The sequence below is a fragment of the Oncorhynchus nerka genome, linkage group LG10 (genome assembly GCF_034236695.1).
Source record: "Oncorhynchus nerka isolate Pitt River linkage group LG10, Oner_Uvic_2.0, whole genome shotgun sequence".
Lineage (NCBI taxonomy): Eukaryota > Metazoa > Chordata > Actinopteri > Salmoniformes > Salmonidae > Oncorhynchus > Oncorhynchus nerka.
Genome location: NC_088405.1, coordinates 4,186,713 through 4,206,652, shown reverse-complemented (window position 1 = coordinate 4,206,652; position 19,940 = coordinate 4,186,713). Strand labels below are relative to the sequence as shown.

At 48.2% G+C, this 19,940-nt stretch overlaps 1 pseudogene; it reads left to right on the top strand.

The window, feature by feature from the left end:
- Window positions 1–2,983: 2,983 nt before the first annotated feature.
- Window positions 2,984–19,940, top strand: part of LOC135573605 (rho GTPase-activating protein SYDE1-like) — a 26,800-nt pseudogene continuing 9,843 nt past the window's right edge.

Genomic DNA, 19,940 nt, shown 5'->3' with positions numbered 1-19,940 from the left:
CGTGCCAGCTAGTTCAGTTACGTATTGCTCTGTAGCTACATGAAGGTACTGTAGTCACCTACAGATAACTACTGTAGCTACATGAAGGTACTGTAGTCACCTACAGATAACTACTGTAGCTACATGAAGGTACTGTAGTCACCTACAGATAACTACTGTAGCTACATGAAGGTACTGTAGTCACCTACAGATAACTACTGTAGCTACATGAAGGTACTGTAGTCACCTACAGATAACTACTGTAGCTACATGAAGGTACTGTAGTCACCTACAGATAACTACTGTAGCTACATGAAGGTAGTGTAGTCACCTACAGATAACTACTGTAGCCACATGAAGGTACTGTAGTCACCTACAGATAACAGATAACTACTGTAGCTACATGAAGGTAGTGTAGTCACCTACAGATAACTACTGTAGCCACATGAAGGTACTGTAGTCACCTACAGATAACTACTGTAGCCACATGAAGGTACTGTAGTCACCTACAGATAACTACTGTAGCCACATGAAGGTAGTGTAGTCACCTACAGATAACTACTGTAGCTACATGAAGGTAGTGTAGTCACCTACAGATAACTACTGTAGCTACATGAAGGTAGTGTAGTCACCTACAGATAACTACTGTAGCTACATGAAGGTAGTGTAGTCACCTACAGATAACAGATAACTACTGTAGCTACATGAAGGTACTGTAGTCACCTACAGATAACTACTGTAGCTACATGAAGGTAGTGTAGTCACCTACAGATAACAGATAACTACTGTAGCTACATGAAGGTACTGTAGTCACCTACAGATAACTACTGTAGCTACATGAAGGTAGTGTAGTCACCTACAGATAACTACTGTAGCTACATGAAGGTAGTGTAGTCACCTACAGATAACAGATAACTACTGTAGCTACATGAAGGTAGTGTAGTCACCTACAGATAACTACTGTAGCTACATGAAGGTACTGTAGTCACCTACAGATAACTACTGTAGCTACATGAAGGTAGTGTAGTCACCTACAGATAACTACTGTAGCTACATGAAGGTAGTGTAGTCACCTACAGATAACTACTGTAGCTACATGAAGGTAGTGTAGTCACCTACAGATAACAGATAACTACTGTAGCTACATGAAGGTAGTGTAGTCACCTACAGATAACTACTGTAGCTACATGAAGGTAGTGTAGTCACCTACAGATAACTACTGTAGCCACATGAAGGTAGTGTAGTCACCTACAGATAACTACTGTAGCTACATGAAGGTACTGTAGTCACCTACAGATAACTACTGTAGCTACATGAAGGTAGTGTAGTCACCTACAGATAACAGATAACTACTGTAGCTACATGAAGGTAGTGTAGTCACCTACAGATAACTACTGTAGCCACATGAAGGTAGTGTAGTCACCTACAGATAACTACTGTAGCTACATGAAGGTAGTGTAGTCACCTACACATAACAGATAACTACTGTAGCTACATGAAGGTAGTGTAGTCACCTACAGATAACTACTGTAGCTACATGAAGGTAGTGTAGTCACCTACAGATAACAGATAACTACTGTAGCTACATGAAGGTAGTGTAGTCACCTACAGATAACTACTGTAGCCACATGAATGTAGTGTAGTCACCTACAGATAACTACTGTAGCTACATGAAGGTACTGTAGTCACCTACAGATAACTACTGTAGCTACATGAAGGTACTGTAGTCACCTACAAATAACAGATAACTACTGTAGCTACATGAATGTAGTGTAGTCACCTACAGATAACTACTGTAGCCACATGAATGTAGTGTAGTCACCTACAGATAACAGATAACTACTGTAGCTACATGAAGGTAGTGTAGTCACCTACAGATAACTACTGTAGCTACATGAAGGTAGTGTAGTCACCTACAGATAACTACTGTAGCTACATGAAGGTAGTGTAAGTACCTACAGATAACAGATAACTACTGTAGCTACATGAGAGGTACTGTAGTCACCTACAGATAACTACTGTGGCTACATGGTAGTCATGATCACCTACAGATAACAGATAACTACTGTAGCTACATGGAAGATGATGTAGTCACCTACAGATAACTACTGTGGCTACATGAAGGTACTGTAGTCACCTACAGATAACTACTGTAACATGGAAGGTAGTGTAGTCACCTACAGATAACAGATAACTACTGTAGCTACATGAAGGTAGTGTAGTCACCTACAGATAACTACTGTAGCTACATGAAGATTGAATGTAGTCTGCCTACAGATAACAGATAACTACTGTAGCTACATGAAGGTAGTGTAGTCACCTACAGATAACAGATAACTACTGTATACATGAACCTGTATATGAATGTAGTGTAGTCACCTACAGATAACTACTGTAGCTACATGAGACTATATAGTCACTTCACAGATAACTACTGTAGCTACATGGAAGGTAGTGTAGTCACCTACAGATAACGGATAACTACTGTAGCTACATGAAGGTACTGTAGTCACCTACAGATAACTACTGTAGCTACATAAGGTACTGTAGTCACCTACAGATAACTACTGTGGCTACATGAATGTAGTGTAGTCACCTACAGATAACTACCGTAGCTACATGAAGGTAGTGTAGTCACCTACAGATAACTACTGTAGCTACATGAAGGTAGTGTAGTCACCTACAGATAACTACTGTAGCTACATGAAGGTACTGTAGTAACCTACAGATAACTACTGTAGCTACATGAATGTAGTGTAGTCACCTACAGATAACTACTGTAGCTACATGAATGTAGTGTAGTCACCTACAGATAACAGATAACTACTGTAGCTACATGAATGTAGTGTAGTCACCTACAGATAACTACTGTAGCTACATGAAGGTAGTGTAGTCACCTACAGATAACTACTGTAGCTACATGAAGGTAGTGTAGTCACCTACAGATAACTACTGTAGCTACATGAAGGCAGTGTAGTCACCTACAGATAACTACTGTAGCGACATGAAGGTGTGTAGTCACCTACAGATAACTACTGTGGCTACATGAAGGGTACTGTAGTCACCTACAGATAACTACTGTAGCTACATGAAGGTAGTGTAGTTGCCTACAGATAAGATAACTACTGTGAAGCATGAAGGTAGTGTAGTCACCTACAGATAACTACTGTAGCTACATGAAGTACTGTAGTCACCTACAGATAACTATGTAGCTACATGAAGGTAGTGTAGTCACCTACAGATAACTACTGTAGCAACATGAAGGTAGTGTAGTCACCTACAGATAACTACTGTAGCTACATGAAGGTAGTGTAGTCACCTACAGATAACTACTGTAGCCACATGAAGGTACTGTAGTCACCTACAGATAACTACTGTAGCTACATGAATGTAGTGTAGTCACCTAGAGATAACTACTGTAGCTACATGAAGGTAGTGTAGTCACCTACAGATAACAGATAACTACTGTAGCCACATGAAGGTAGTATAGTCACCTACAGATAACTACTGTAGCTACATGAATGTAGTGTAGTCACCTACAGATAACTACTGTAGCTACATGAAGGTAGTGTAGTCACCTACAGATAACTACTGTAGCTACATGAAGGTACTGTAGTCACCTACAGATAACTACTGTAGCCACATGAAGTTAGTATAGTCACCTACAGATAACTACTGTAGCTACATGAAGGTACTGTAGTCACCTACAGATAACTACTGTAGCCACATGAAGGTACTGTAGTCACCTACAGATAACTACTGTAGCTACATGAAGGTAGTGTAGTCACCTACAGATAACAGATAACTACTGTAGCTACATGAAGGTAGTGTAGTCACCTACAGATAACAGATAACTACTGTAGCTACATGAAGGTAGTGTAGTCACTCATAACTACTGTAGCTACATGAAGGCAAATGTAGTCACCTACAGATAACTACTGTAGCCACATGGAAGGTAGATGTAGTCACGGATGGCTACTGATATGTGATGATAACTACTGTAGCTCTCTATCTCTTCTCTCTCCTCTATATAAAAAATCTCCATCCCTCCTCTCTCCATCCCTCTCTCTCTCCATCCCTCTCCTCTCCATCCTCTCCTCTCTCCATCCCTCTCCTCTCTCATCCCTCTCTCTCCTCCTCCATCCCTCTCCTCTCTCCATCCCTCCTCTCTCTATTCCCCTTCCTCTCTCCGCCCCTCTCTCCTCTCTCCATCCCTATCCTCTCTCCATTCCCCTCCTCTCTCATCCTCTCTCTCTCTCCAATTCCCCTCCTCTCTCATCCTCCTCTCTCTCTCTCCATTCCATTTCCTCTTCATCTCTCTCTCCTCTCTCCCGTTTCCTCCTCTCTCCATCCCTCTCCTCTCTCATTCCCTCTTCTCTCCATTCTCTTCTCTCATTCCCCTCCTCTCTCCATCATCTCTCCTCTCTCCATTTCCTCCTCTCTCATCCTCTCTCCTCTCTCCATTCCCTCCTCTCTCATCCTCTCCTCCTCCATTCCTCTCTATCTCTCTCTCATCCTCTCTCCTCCTTCTCCATTCCCTCCTCTTCCATCCCACTCCCTCCACTCTCCTCTCTCCATCATATCCTCCTCTCTCCTTTCCCTCCTCTCGCTATCATCTCTCCTCTCCCTATCATTCTCTCCACTCTCCATCATTCTCCTCTCTCCATCATCCCTCCTCCATCATCTCTCTTCTCCATTCCCCTCCTCTCTCCATCCTCTCCTCTCTCCATCATCTCTCTTCTCCATTCCCCTCCTCTCCATCCCTCCTCTCCCATCATCTCTCCTCTCCATCATCTCTCCTCTTCCATTATCTCCATTCCCTCCTCTCTCCATCATCTCTCTTCTCTCCATTCCCCTCCTTCTCTCCATCCCTCTCCTCTCTCCATCATCTCTCCTCTCTCCATTCCCCTCCTCTCCATCATCTCTTCCCTCCTCTCTCCATCCCTCACTTCCATCATCTCTCCTCTCTCCATCATCTCTCCTCCTCTCCATCATCCCTCCTCCTCCATCATCTCTCTTCCATTTCCTCCTCTCTCCATCCCTTCCTAATCTCCATCATCTGTAAATAATAATAAGGTTCCTCTCTCTCCATCATCTTCCATTCTCCTTCATCATAAATCCTCTCTCCATCATCTCTCCTCTCTCCATCATCTCTATCTCTCCATTCCCCTCCTCCATCATTTCTCCTCTCTCCATCATCTCTTCTCCATCATCTTCCATTCCCCTCCTCTCTCCATCCTCTCCATCATCTCTCCTCTCCATCATCTCTCCTGTCTCCATTCCCCTCCTTCTCTCCATCATCTCTCCTCTCTCCATCATCTCTCCTCTCCATTCCCCTCCTCTCTCCATCCCTCTCCTCTCTCCATCATCTCTCTTCTCCCATTCCCTCCTCTCTCCATTCCCCTCCTCTCTCCATCATCTCTCCCTCTCCCTCATCTCTCCTCTCCCATCATCTCTCTCTCCCATCCATCTCAGATGTAATTCAACAGATCCAGAGTGAGAACTGCAGTCTTCCGGGGTTGCAGTTGGAGAAGGGGGTGTTTCCAGCTCCGGAGGAGGTGTGTCAGTCCCCTCAGACAGCCTCGGGGCCCAGAAGAAAGGGGCGGGCCAGCTCCGGAGGAGGTGTGTCAGTCCCTCAGACAGCCCTGGGGCCCAGAAGAAAGGGCGTGGCCAGCAGCATGATGGACAGGATCAAATCCCCAGGAATGGTCCGAAATCCCTTTCCATGAAGATGAAGAAACTCCCGAACTCCGCCGTAAACTCAGCCTGCGCTCCTCTCGCTCCCCATCGCCACGGGAAGGAGGAACCCAGACTGGAGGAGGGACGGAGGGAGAGGGGACATCATCCCAGGCGTCTGTAAGGAGCAGTCCAACGAGGTGATCAGCAGGTACCACCTGGACACTTCGGCCCGGCGCAGACCACAACGACGCCTCCAGGGACGTTCCTCTCACAGCCGCCAGTAAGGGGCTACCTGAGCGACGGAGACTCACCTGAGCTGCTGCCCAAACAGGGTGGACCAGGGGACCATCGACCCACAACCCCCTCTTCCACCACCGCTCCACCCACCACTCCAGCCAGGAGAGTGACCATGACCTCTGACCTGAGCTCGTTCAGAGTCTACAACTTGTTCGGCCAGCCACGGTGCGCCCAGCGCGTCTCCGGCCTGCTCTGGTGCATCTCGTTGGGGTGGAGAAACTGCTGAGGGCCCCTAAACAGGACGCCAGTAAGGAGGTGTTCTGTGCCATCCAGGTGATTTTTAATAAAGGGTCCGTCTGTCTGTCTGTCTGTCTGCCTGTCTGTCTGTCTGCCTGTCTGTCTGTCTGTCTGTCTGTCTGTCTGTCTGTCTGTCTGTCTGTCTGTCTGTCTGTCTGTCTGTCTGTCTGTCTGCCTGCCTGCCTGCCTGCCTGCCTGTCTGCCTGCCTGTCTGTCTGTCTGTCTGTCTGTCTGTCTGTCTGTCTGTCTGTCTGTCTGTCTGTCTGCCTGTCTGTCTGTCTGTCTGTCTGCAATGTATTTAGTATCATTGAGAATAACACCAAACAGTGTAACTTTATTTTCCATTGTGGTCATCAGGTGGATGGTGTAACCAGGGCCCGCACCCCTTTCTAACCTCCAGGGGGCTCTCTGCCCCTCAACCACACCTTCAACCTGGAGCTGGAGAGGGCCAGGCTGGGTGGAAACTGGTGGTGCTCACCCCTTGCCCTGGGCTGAGACTGCCACCACGAAGGGCAGCGACTCCACAGCAGCACCAGGAACAGGGTCTGCTGTCTGGGGCTGTGTCCATACCCCCCTCTGTTCAAAGGTAGGAGCAACCAGAGAGTTAAAAGTTCATATGAACGTAGTAGATGCAGTTCTGTTGTTATACCATCCACTTCACTGATGCTTGGCACTGTGAGGGATGCAGCAGAAGCGTTTTCCATACCAGTGGACTTTAATTTGTCTGAAGGCATCTTAGCTAACTTTAGTTCCTGATCTTCTTTTGGAATCACTCTGTCAATCAACTGTGTTCGTCCTTCTCTTGTTCATTCCCCTCCATCTGTCCCTCTCCTTCCCCTTCTGTCCCTCTCCTTCTCCCTTCTGCTATCTCTTCTGTCCCTCTCCTCCCCCTTCTGTTCCTCTCCTTCCCCTTCTGTCCCTCTCCTTCCCCTTCTGTCCCTCTCCTTCTCCCTTCTGGTATCTCGTCTGTCCCTCTCCTTCCCCTTCTGTCCCTCTCCTTCCCCTTCTGTCCCTCTCCTTCCCCTTCTGCTATCTCTTCTGTCCCTCTCCTTCCCCTTCTGCTATCTCTTCTGTCCCTCTCCTTCCCCTTCTGCTATCTCGTCTGTCCCTCTCCTTCCCCTTCTGTCCCTCTCCTTCCCCTTCTGCTATCTCTTCTGTCTCTCTCCTTCCCCCTCTGCTATCTCTTCTGTCCCTCTCCTTCCCCTCCTGCTATCTCTTCTGTCTCTCTCCTTCCCCCTCTGCTATCTCTTCTGTCCCTCTCCTTCCCCTCCTGCTATCTCTTCTGTCCCTCTCCTTCCACTTCTGCTATCTCTTCTGTCTCTCTCCTTCCCCCTCTGCTATCTCTTCTGTCCCCTTCCTCCTGCTATCCTTCTGTCCTCTCTCTTCCCCCTCTGCTATCTCGTCTGTCCCTCTCCTTCCCCTTCTGCCCTTTCTGTCCCTCTCCTTCCTTCTGCTATCTCTTCTGTCCCTCTCCTTCCCCTTCTGTCCCTCTCTTCCCCTTCTGCTATCTCTTCTGTCTCTCTCCTTCCCCCTGCTATCTCTTCTGTCTCTCTCCTTCCCCCTCTGCTATCTCTTCTGTCCCTCCTTCCTCCTGCTATCTTGTGTCCTTCTGTCTCTCTCCTTCCCCTCTGCTATCTCTTCTGTCCCTCCTTCCCCTTCTGCTATCTCTTCTGTCTCTCTCTCCTTCCCCCTCTGCTATCTCTTCTGTCCCTCTCCTTCCCCTTCTGCTATCTCTTCTGTCCTCTCCTTCCCTTCTGCTATCTCTTCTGTCCCTCTCCTTCCCTTCCTCTGCTATCTCTTCTGTCCCTCTCCTTCCCTCTGCTATCTCTTCTGTCCCTCTCCTTCCCCTCCTGTCTATCTCTTGTGTCCCTCTCCTTCCCCTCCTGCTATCTCTTTCTGTCTCTCTCCTTCCCTCTGCTATCTCTTCTGTCCCTCTCCTTCCCCTCCTGCTATCTCTTCTGTCTCTCTCCTTCCCCCTCTGCTATCTCTTCTGTCCCTCTCCTTCCCCTTCTGCTATCTCTTCTGTCCCTCTCCTTCCCCTTCTGCTATCTCTTCTGTCCCTCTCCTTCCCCTTCTGCTATCTCTTCTGTCCCTCTCCTTCCCCTTCTGCTATCTCTTCTGTCTCTCTCCTTCCCCTCTGCTATCTCTTCTGTCCTCTCCTTCCTCCTGCTATCTCTTGTGTCCTCTCCTTCCCTCCTGCTATCTCTTCTGTCTCTCTCCTTCCCCTCTGCTATCTCTTCTGTCCCTCTCCTTCCCCTCCTGCTATCTTTCTGTCTTCCTTCCCTTTGCTATCTCTTCTGTCCCTCTCCTTCCCCTTCTGCTATCTTCTGTCCCTCTCCTTCCCCTTCTGCTATCTCTTCTGTCCCTCTCCTTCCCCCTCTGCTATCTCTTCTGTCCCTCCTCCTTCCCTTCTGCTATCTCTTCTGTCTCTCTCCTTTCCCCTCTGCTATCTCTTCTGTCCCTCTCCTTCCCCTCCCTGCTATCTCTTGTGTCCCTCTCCTTCCCCTCCTGCTATCTCTTCTGTCTCTCTCCTTCCCCCCTCTGCTATCTCTTCTGTCCCTCTCCTTCCCCTCCTGCTATCTCTTCTGTCTCTCTCCTCCTTCCCCTCTGCTATCTCTTCTGTCTCTCTCCTTCCCCTCTGCTATCTCTTCTGTCCCTCTCCTTCCCTCCCTCCTGCTATCTCTTGTGTCCCTCTCCTTCCCCTCCTGCTATCTCTTCTGTCTCTCTCCTTCCCCTTGCTATCTCTTGTGTCCCTCTCCTTCCCTCCTGCTATCTCTTCTGTCTCTCTCTTCCCCTCTGCTATCTCTTCTGTCTCTCTCCTTCCTCTGCTATCTCTTCTGTCCCTCTCCTTCCCCTCCTGCTATCTTGTGTCCCTCTCCTTCCCCTCCTGCTATCTCTTCTGTCTCTCTCCTTCCCCTCTGCTATCTCTTCTGTCCCTCTCCTTCCTTCTGCTATCTCTTCTGTCCCTCTCCTTCCCCTTCTACTATCTCTTCTGTCCCTCTCCTTCCAGCCTCTCGGTCTCAGCAGATATGCGTTAGATTGGAGCCCAGGGTCTACTGTACGTGAAGCTGACCCTGCTGGAGCAGTGGGAGCCCCCGACCCCGACCCTGCCACCTCAACCCCCCCATGGTGTTTGGGTGGAGCTGCGCCACCTGGTGGACAAAGGAGAACACCGCTGCCCAGTTCCTCTGCTCATACAGAAGAGTGTGGCTGAGATCAGAAGAGGGACTGAGGGAGTTAGTTAGTTTACAGCACACTGTTTAATACACAGGACAACAACCCCCCTCATTGACACTGTTTCAAATCCCCCTCATTGACACTGTTTCAAATCCCCCCTCATTGACACTGTTTCCTACACAGGACAACACCCCACCTCATTGACACTGTTTCAACCCCCACCTCATTGACACTGTTTCAACCCCATTGACACTGTTTCAACTCCCCACCTCATTGACACTGTTTCCTACACAGGACTACAACCCCCTCATTGACACTGTTTCAACCCCACCTTTGACACTGTTTCAACCCCCTCATTGACACTGTTTCAACCCCACCTCATTGACACTGTTTCATACACAGGGACTACAACCCCCCTCATTGACACTGTTTCATCATTGACACTGTTTCCTACACAGGACTAAACCCCTCAACCCCACCTCATTGACACTGTTTCAACCCCCCCTCATTGACACTGTTTCCACAGGACTACAACCCCCCTCATTGACACTGTTTCAACCCCCTCATTGACACTGTTTCTACACAGGACTACAACCCCCTCATTGACACTGTTTCAACCCCACCTCATTGACACTGTTTCCTACACAGGACAACAACCCCACCTCATTGACACTGTTTCCTACACAGGACAACAACCCCACCTCATTGACACTGTTTCAACCCCCACCTCATTGACACTGTTTCATTGACACTGTTTCTACACAGGACTACAACCCCCACCTCATTGACACTGTTTCCTTATTGACACAGGACAACAACCCCACCTCATTGACACTGTTTCCTACACAGGACAACAACCCCACCTCATTGACACTGTTTCCTACACAGGACTACAACCCCCTCATTGACACTGTTTCAACTCCCCACCTCATTGACACTGTTTCAACCCCCACCTCATTGACACTGTTTCAACCCCCACCTCATTGACACTGTTTCAACCCCCCTCATTGACACTGTTTCCTACACAGGACAACAACCCCCACCTCATTGACACTGTTTCCTACACAGGACAACAACCCCACCTCATTGACACTGTTTCCTACACAGGACAACCCCCCTCATTGACAACCCCCACCTCATTGACACTGTTTCCTACACAGGACAACAACCCCCACCTCATTGACACTGTTTCAACACAGGACAACAACCCCCCTCATTGACACTGTTTCAACCCCCACCTCATTGACACTGTTTCCTACACAGGACTACAACCCCCACCTCATTGACACTGTTTCCTACACAGGACAACAACCCCCACCTCATTGACACTGTTTCAACCCCCACCTCATTGACACTGTTTCCTACACAGGACTACAACCCCCCTCACTGACACTGTTTCATACACAGGACTACAAACCCCCACCTCATTGACACTGTTTCATACACAGGACTCAACCCCCACCTCATTGACACTGTTTCAACACCCTCATTGACACTGTTTCAACCCCCTCATTGACACTGTTTCAACCCCCCACCTCATTGACACTGTTTCCTACACAGGACTACAACCCCCACCTCATTGACACTGTTTCAACCCCTCATTGACACTGTTTCAACCCCCCTCATTGACACTGTTTCAACACAGGACAACAACCCCCCACCTCATTGACACTGTTTCAACAACCCCACCTCATTGACACTGTTTCCTACACAGGACTACAACCCCCACCTCATTGACACTGTTTCAACAACCTCATTGACACTGTTTCCTACACAGGACAACAACCCCTCATTGACACTGTTTCACACTGTTTTCAACCCCCACCTCATTGACACTGTTTCAACTACACAGGACAACAACCCCCACCTCATTGACACTGTTTCCACACCAACAACCCCACCTCATTGACACTGTTTCAACCCCCCCTCATTGACACTGTTTCCTCATTGGACACTGTTTCAACCCCCTCATTGACACTGTTTCAACCCCCCTCATTGACACTGTTTCAACTACACAGGACACTGTTTCAACCCCCCCCTCATTGACACTGTTTCAACCCCACCTCATTGACACTGCAACCCAACAACCCCCACCTCATTGACACTGTTTCCTACACAGGACAACAACCCCCCTCATTGACACTGTTTCATACACAGGACAACAACCCCCACCTCATTGACACTGTTTCCTACACAGGACAACAACCCCCACCTCATTGACACTGTTTCATACACAGGACAACAACCCCACCTCATTGACACTGTTTCATACACAGGACAACAATCCCCCACCTCATTGACACTGTTTCCTACACAGGACAACAACCCCACCTCATTGACACTGTTTCATACACAGGACAACAACCCCCACCTCATTGACACTGTTTCCTACACAGGACAACAACCCCCTCATTGACACTGTTTCCTACACAGGACAACAACCCCCACCTCATTGACACTGTTTCCTACACAGGACTACAACCCCCACCTCATTGACACTGTTTCCTACACAGGACAACAACCCCACCTCATTGACACTGTTTCATACACAGGACTACAACCCCCCCCTCACTGACACTGTTTCATACACAGGACTACAACCCCACCTCATTGACCCCCCTCATTGACACTGTTTCAACCCCACCTCATTGACACTGTTTCCTACACAGGACTACAACCCCCCTCATTGACACTGTTTCCTACACAGGACAACAACCCCCCTCATTGACACTGTTTCACACAGGACAACAACCCCCCTCATTGACACTGTTTCCTACACAGGACAACAACCCCCACCTCATTGACACTGTTTCACTGTTTCAACCCCCCCTCATTGACACTGTTTCCTACACAGGACAACAACCCCCCTCATTGACACTGTTTCAACCCCCACCTCATTGACACTGTTTCCTACACAGGACAACAACCCCCCCCTCATTGACACTGTTTCCTACACAGGACAACAACCCCCTCATTGACACTGTTTCAACCCCACCTCATTGACACTGTTTCCTACACAGGACTACAACCCCCACCTCATTGACACTGTTTCCTACACAGGACTACAAACCCCCCTCATTGACACTGTTTCCTACACAGGACAACAACCCCCACCTCATTGACACTGTTTCAACCCCCACCTCATTGACACTGTTTCATACACAGGACAACAACCCCCACCTCATTGACACTGTTTCACACAGGACAACAACCCCCACCTCATTGACACTGTTTCATACACAGGACAACAACCCCCACCTCATTGACACTGTTTCCTACACAGGACTACAACCCCCCACCTCATTGACACTGTTTCCTACACAGGACAACAACCCCACCTCATTGACACTGTTTCCTACACAGGACAACAACCCCCCACCTCATTGACACTGTTTCAACCCCACCTCATTGACACTGTTTCCTACACAGGACAACAACCCCCACCTCATTGACACTGTTTCCTACACAGGACAACAACCCCCACCTCATTGACACTGTTTCATACACAGGACAACAACCCCATTGACACTCATCATTGACACTGTTTCCTACACAGGGACTACAACCCCCCCTCATTGACACTGTTTCAACCCCACCTCATTGACACTGTTTCAACCCCCACCTCACTGACACTGTTTCAACCCCCACCTCATTGACACTGTTTCATACACAGGACTACAACCCCCACCTCATTGACACTGTTTCCTACACAGGACAACAACCCCCACCTCATTGACACTGTTTCCTACACAGGACTACAACCCCACCTCATTGACACTGTTTCCTACACAGGACAACAACCCCCACCTCATTGACACTGTTTCATACACAGGACAACAACCCCCCCTCATTGACACTGTTTCAACCCCCACCTCATTGACACTGTTTCCTACACAGGACAACAACCCCCACCTCATTGACACTGTTTGTACACAGGACAACAACCCCCCTCATTGACACTGTTTCAACCCCACCTCATTGACACTGTTTCCTACACAGGACTACAACCCCACCTCATTGACACTGTTTCCTACACAGGACTACAACCCCCACCTCATTGACACTGTTTCAACCCCCACCTCATTGACACTGTTTCAACCCCCCCTCCTCATTGACACTGTTTCAACCCCCCTCATTGACACTGTTTCAACCCCCACCTCATTGACACTGTTTCCTACACAGGACTACAACCCCACCTCATTGACACTGTTTCAACCCCCCTCATTGACACTGTTTCAACCCCCCTCATTGACACTGTTTCAACCCCCTCATTGACACTGTTTCAACCCCCCACCTCATTGACACTGTTTCAACACCCTCAGGACACTGTTTCAACCCCCCCACCTCATTGACACTGTTTCAACCCCCCTCATTGACACTGTTTCCTACACAGGACAACAACCCCACCTCATTGACACTGTTTCAACCCCCCTCATTGACACTGTTTCAACCCCCACCTCATTGACACTGTTTCAACCCCCACCTCATTGACACTGTTTCAACCCCACCTCATTGACACTGTTTCAACCCCCTCATTGACACTGTTTCAACCCCACCTCAGGACACTGTTTCAACCCCACCTCATTGACACTGTTTCATACACAGGACAACAACCCCCACCTCATTGACACTGTTTCAACACAGGACAACAACCCCCACCTCATTGACACTGTTTCATACACAGGACAACAACCCCCACCTCATTGACACTGTTTCACACAGGACAACAACCCCCACCTCATTGACACTGTTTCATACACAGGACAACAACCCCCACCTCATTGACACTGTTTCCTACACAGGACAACAACCCCCACCTCATTGACACTGTTTCCTACACAGGACAACAACCCCCCTCATTGACACTGTTTCCTACACAGGACAACAACCCCCACCTCATTGACACTGTTTCATACACAGGACTACAACCCCCACCTCATTGACACTGTTTCCTACCCAACAACCCCCACCTCATTGACACTGTTTCTACACAGGACTACAACCCCCCTCACTGACACTGTTTCCTACACAGGACTACAACCCCCACCTCATTGACACTGTTTCAACCCCCTCATTGACACTGTTTCAACCCCCTCATTGACACTGTTTCCTACACAGGACTACAACCCCCCTCATTGACACTGTTTCCTACACAGGACAACAACCCCCCTCATTGACACTGTTTCATACACAGGACAACAACCCCCCCTCATTGACACTGTTTCCTACACAGGACAACAACCCCCACCTCATTGACACTGTTTCCTACACAGGACAACAACCCCCCTCATTGACACTGTTTCCTACACAGGACATCAACCCCCCTCATTGACACTGTTTCAACCCCCACCTCATTGACACTGTTTCCTACACAGGACAACAACCCCCCTCATTGACACTGTTTCCTACACAGGACAACAACCCCCCTCATTGACACTGTTTCAACCCCCACCTCATTGACACTGTTTCCTACACAGGACTACAACCCCCACCTCATTGACACTGTTTCCTACACAGGACTACAAACCCCCTCATTGACACTGTTTCCTACACAGGACAACAACCCCCCACCTCATTGACACTGTTTCAACCCCCACCTCATTGACACTGTTTCCTACACAGGACAACAACCCCCACCTCATTGACACTGTTTCCTACACAGGACAACAACCCCCACCTCATTGACACTGTTTCCTACACAGGACAACAACCCCCCACCATTGACACTGTTTCCTACACAGGACAACAACCCCCACCTCATTGACACTGTTTCCTACACAGGACTACAACCCCCACCTCATTGACACTGTTTCCTACACAGGACAACAACCCCCACCTCATTGACACTGTTTCTTACACAGGACTACAACCCCCCTCACTGACACTGTTTCCTACACAGGACTACAACCCCACCTCATTGACACTGTTTCAACCCCCCTCATTGACACTGTTTCAACCCCCCTCATTGACACTGTTTCCTACACAGGACTACAACCCCCCTCATTGACACTGTTTCCTACACAGGACAACAACCCCCCCTCATTGACACTGTTTCCTACACAGGACAACAACCCCCACCTCATTGACACTGTTTCCTACACAGGACAACAACCCCCACCTCATTGACACTGTTTCCTACACAGGACAACAACCCCCTCATTGACACTGTTTCCTACACAGGACATCAACCCCCCTCATTGACACTGTTTCAACCCCACCTCATTGACACTGTTTCCTACACAGGACAACAACCCCCCCCATTGACACTGTTTCCTACACAGGACAACAACCCCCCTCATTGACACTGTTTCAACCCCCACCTCATTGACACTGTTTCCTACACAGGACTACAACCCCACCTCATTGACACTGTTTCCTACACAGGACTACAAACCCCCTCATTGACACTGTTTCCTACACAGGACAACAACCCCCACCTCATTGACACTGTTTCAACCCCCACCTCATTGACACTGTTTCCACAGGACAACAACCCCCACCTCATTGACACTGTTTCCTTACACAGGACAACAACCCCCACCTCATTGACACTGTTTCCTACACAGGACTACAACCCCCTCATATACACTGATATGTACTCTATAGAGGTCAAATATACCAGCTGGAACATGTTAATGTTGATGTGTCTGAATGGGTTTTGGTGGTCTCATGTCTGTAGGTGATCCGTGGTGAATGTATGGTCTATTAATGTGTCTGTCTGTCTGTCTGTTTGTCTGTGTGTCTGTCTGTGTGTCTGTCTGTCTGCCTGCCTGTCTGTCTGTCTGTCTGTCTGTCTGTCTGTCTGTCTGTCTGTCTGTCTGTCTGTCTGCCTGTCTGCCTGTCTGTCTGTCTGTCTGCCTGTCTGCCTGTCTGTCTGTCTGTCTGTCTGTCTGTCTGTCTGTCTGCCTGCCTGTCTGTCTGTCTGTCTATCTGCCTGTCTGTCTGTCTATCTGCCTGTCTGTCTGTCTGTCTGTCTGTCTGTCTGTCTGTCTGTCTGTCTGTCTGTCTGTAGGTAATACTCTAGTCTGTCTGTCTGTCTGTCTGTCTGCAGGTGGTGGGTCTGTACCGTCTGTGTGGTTCAGCAGCAGTGAAGAAGGAACTGAGAGACGCGTTTGAGAGGGACAGCGCTGCTGTCAGCCTGAATGAAGAGGTTTATCCTGACATCAACGTGATCACAGGTCAGTCCCCTGTCCCCCTACACCAGTCTCTATCCTGGTCAGTCCCCTGTCCCCCTACACCAGTCTCTATCCTGGTCAGTCCCTGTCCCCCTACACCAGTCTCTATCCTGGTCAGTCCCTGTCCCCTACACCAGTCTCTATCCTGGTCAGTCCCTGTCCCCCCCTACACCAGTCTCTATCCTGGTCAGTCCCTGTCCCCCTACACCAGTCTCTATCCTGGTCAGTCCCCTGTCCCCCTACACCAGTCTCTATCCTGGTCAGTCCCTGTCCCCCCTACACCAGTCTCTATCCTGGTCAGTCCCTGTCCCCCTACACCAGTCTCTATCCTGGTCAGTCCCTGTCCCCCTACACCAGTCTCTATCCTGGTCAGTCCCCTGTCCCCTACACCAGTCTCTATCCTGGTCAGTCCCCTGTCCCCCTACACCAGTCTCTATCCTGGTCAGTCCCCTGTCCCCCTACACCAGTCTCTATCCTGGTCAGTCCCCTGTCCCCTACACCAGTCTCTATCCTGGTCAGTCCCCTGTCCCCTACACCAGTCTCTATCCTGGTCAGTCCCTATCCTGTCCCTGTCCCCCTACACCAGTCTCTATCCTGGTCAGTCCCCTGTCCCCCTACACCAGTCTCTATCCTGGTCAGTCCCCTGTCCCCCTACACCAGTCTCTATCCTGGTCAGTCCCCTGTCCCCCTACACCAGTCTCTATCCTGGTCAGTCCCCTGTCCCCCTACACCAGTCTCTATCCTGGTCAGTCCCCTGTCCCCCTACACCAGTCTCTATCCTGGTCAGTCCCCTGTCCCCCTACACCAGTCTCTATCCTGGTCAGTCCCCTGTCCCCCTACACCAGTCTCTATCCTGGTCAGTCCCCTGTCCCCCCTACACCAGTCTCTATCCTGGTCAGTCCCCTGTCCCCTACACCAGTCTCTATCCTGGTCAGTCCCCTGTCCCCCTGCACCAGTCTCTATCCTGGTCAGTCCCCTGTCCCCTACACCAGTCTCTATCCTGGTCAGTCCCCTGTCCCCCTACACCAGTCTCTATCCTGGTCAGTCCCTGTCCCCCTACACCAGTCTCTATCCTGGTCAGTCCCCTGTCCCCCTATACCAGTCTCTATCCTGGTCAGTCCCTGTCCCCCTACACCAGTCTCTATCCTGGTCAGTCCCCTGTCCCCTATACCAGTCTCTATCCTGGTCAGTCCCCTGTCCCCCTACACCAGTCTCTATCCTGGTCAGTCCCCTATGTCCCCCTACACCAGTCTCTATCCTGGTCCCCTGTCCCCCTGTCCCCTCTGTCCCCCACACCAGTCTCTATCCTGGTCAGTCCCCTGTCCCCCTACACCAGTCTCTATCCTGGTCAGTCCCCTGTCCCCCTACACCAGTCTCTATCCTGGTCAGTCCCCTGTCCCCCTACACCAGTCTCTATCCTGGTCAGTCCCCACCGTAGGGATGGTGCCAGGTTTCCTCCAGACGTGATGCTGCCACCACCATGCTTCACCGTAGGGATGGTGCCTGGTTTCCTCCAGATGTGATGCTTGGCATTCAGGCCAAAGAGTTCAACCTTGGTTTCATCAGACCACAGAATCTTGTTTCTCATGGTCTGAGAGTCTTTAGGTGCCTTTTGGTATTGAGTAGTTTATATATTTGTAGGATCCCTACTCTTCCCGGGGTCCACACAAAACATGAAACATGGCCTAATACAGAACGTTAATGAGACAAGAACAGCTCCAGGACAGAACCACGTATATATATATATATTTTTAAATATATAGACAGGTCTGTGCATTTCCAAATAATATCCAATCAATTGAATTTACCACAGATGGACTCCAATCGAGTTGTAGAAACATCTCAAGGATGATCAATGGAAACAGGATGCACCTGAGCTCAATTTCGAGTCTCATAGCAAAGGGTCTGAATACTTTTGTAAATAAGGTATTTCTGTTTTATTTTTAATACATTTGCAAAAAATAAATACAATTAAAACCTGTTTTCGCTTTTTCGTTATGGGGTATTGTGATGTCATTATGGGGTATTGTGATGTCATTATGGGGTATTGTGATGTCATTATGGGGTATTTTGATGTCATTATGGGGTATTGTGATGTCATTATGGGGTATTGTGATGTCATGATGGGGTATTGTGATGTCATTATGGGGTATTGTGATGTCATTATGGGGTATTATGTGTATATTGATGAGGAACACAAAAAATATAATCCATTTTAGAATAAGGCTGTAATGTAACAAAATGTGGATAAAGTCAAGTGGTCTGAATACTTTTCGTGACTCCGAAGTGATCTGTTCTTGCCATTTGTATTTACATACTGTATGGCTCATTTTACACAAAGTAGTTTTGGATGTAGTGAACTACTTGCTCAAAGGTAAAATGTAGTCTCAGTGAATTGTATTTTTTCTTGAAGGGTAGCTTGTGTGTAGCGTAGCTTCTTCCAGTGTTATTTGATAGGTTGGTAAACTCTATTCCCAGAGTAGCTTCCCCCGACACTGTTCATACCAACTTATAAAACATACCTGCCTTAGATGAAGCCTCACCAATATATTTGACCAAATGTAACTGATCCTAGTTAAACCTTAGATGAAGCCTCACCAATATATTTGACCAAATGAAACTGATCCTAGTAAAATAAAGCAGTAGGAGGGTTTGGGGTTTGGTCGTAGTTAAACCTTAGATGAAGCCCTACCAATATATTTGACCAAATGTAACTGATCCTAGTTAAACCTTAGATGAAGCCTTACCAATATATTTGACCAAATGTAACTGATCCTAGTTAAACCTTAGATGAAGCCTTACCAATATATTTGACCAAATGTAACTGATCCTAGTTAAACCTTAGATGAAGCCTTACCAATATATTTGACCAAATGTAACTGATCCTAGTTAAACCTTAGATGAAGCCTCACCAATATATTTGACCAAATGTAACTGATCCTAGTTAAACCTTAGATGAAGCCTTACCAATATATTTGACCAAATGTAACTGATCCTAGTTAAACCTTAGATGAAGCCTTACCAATATATTTGACCAAATGTAACTGATCCTAGTTAAACCTTAGATGAAGCCTCACCAATATATTTGACCAAATGTAACTGATCCTAGTTAAACCTTAGATGAAGCCCTACCAATATATTTGACCAAATGAAACTGATCCTAGTTAAACCTTAGATGAAGCCCTACCAATATATTTGACCAAATGTAACTGATCCTAGTTAAACCTTAGATGAAGCCTTACCAATATATTTGACCAAATGTAACTGATCCTAGTTAAACCTTAGATGAAGCCTTACCAATATATTTGACCAAATGTAACTGATCCTAGTTAAACCTTAGATGAAGCCCTACCAATATATTTGACCAAATGAAACTGATCCTAGATAAACCTTAGA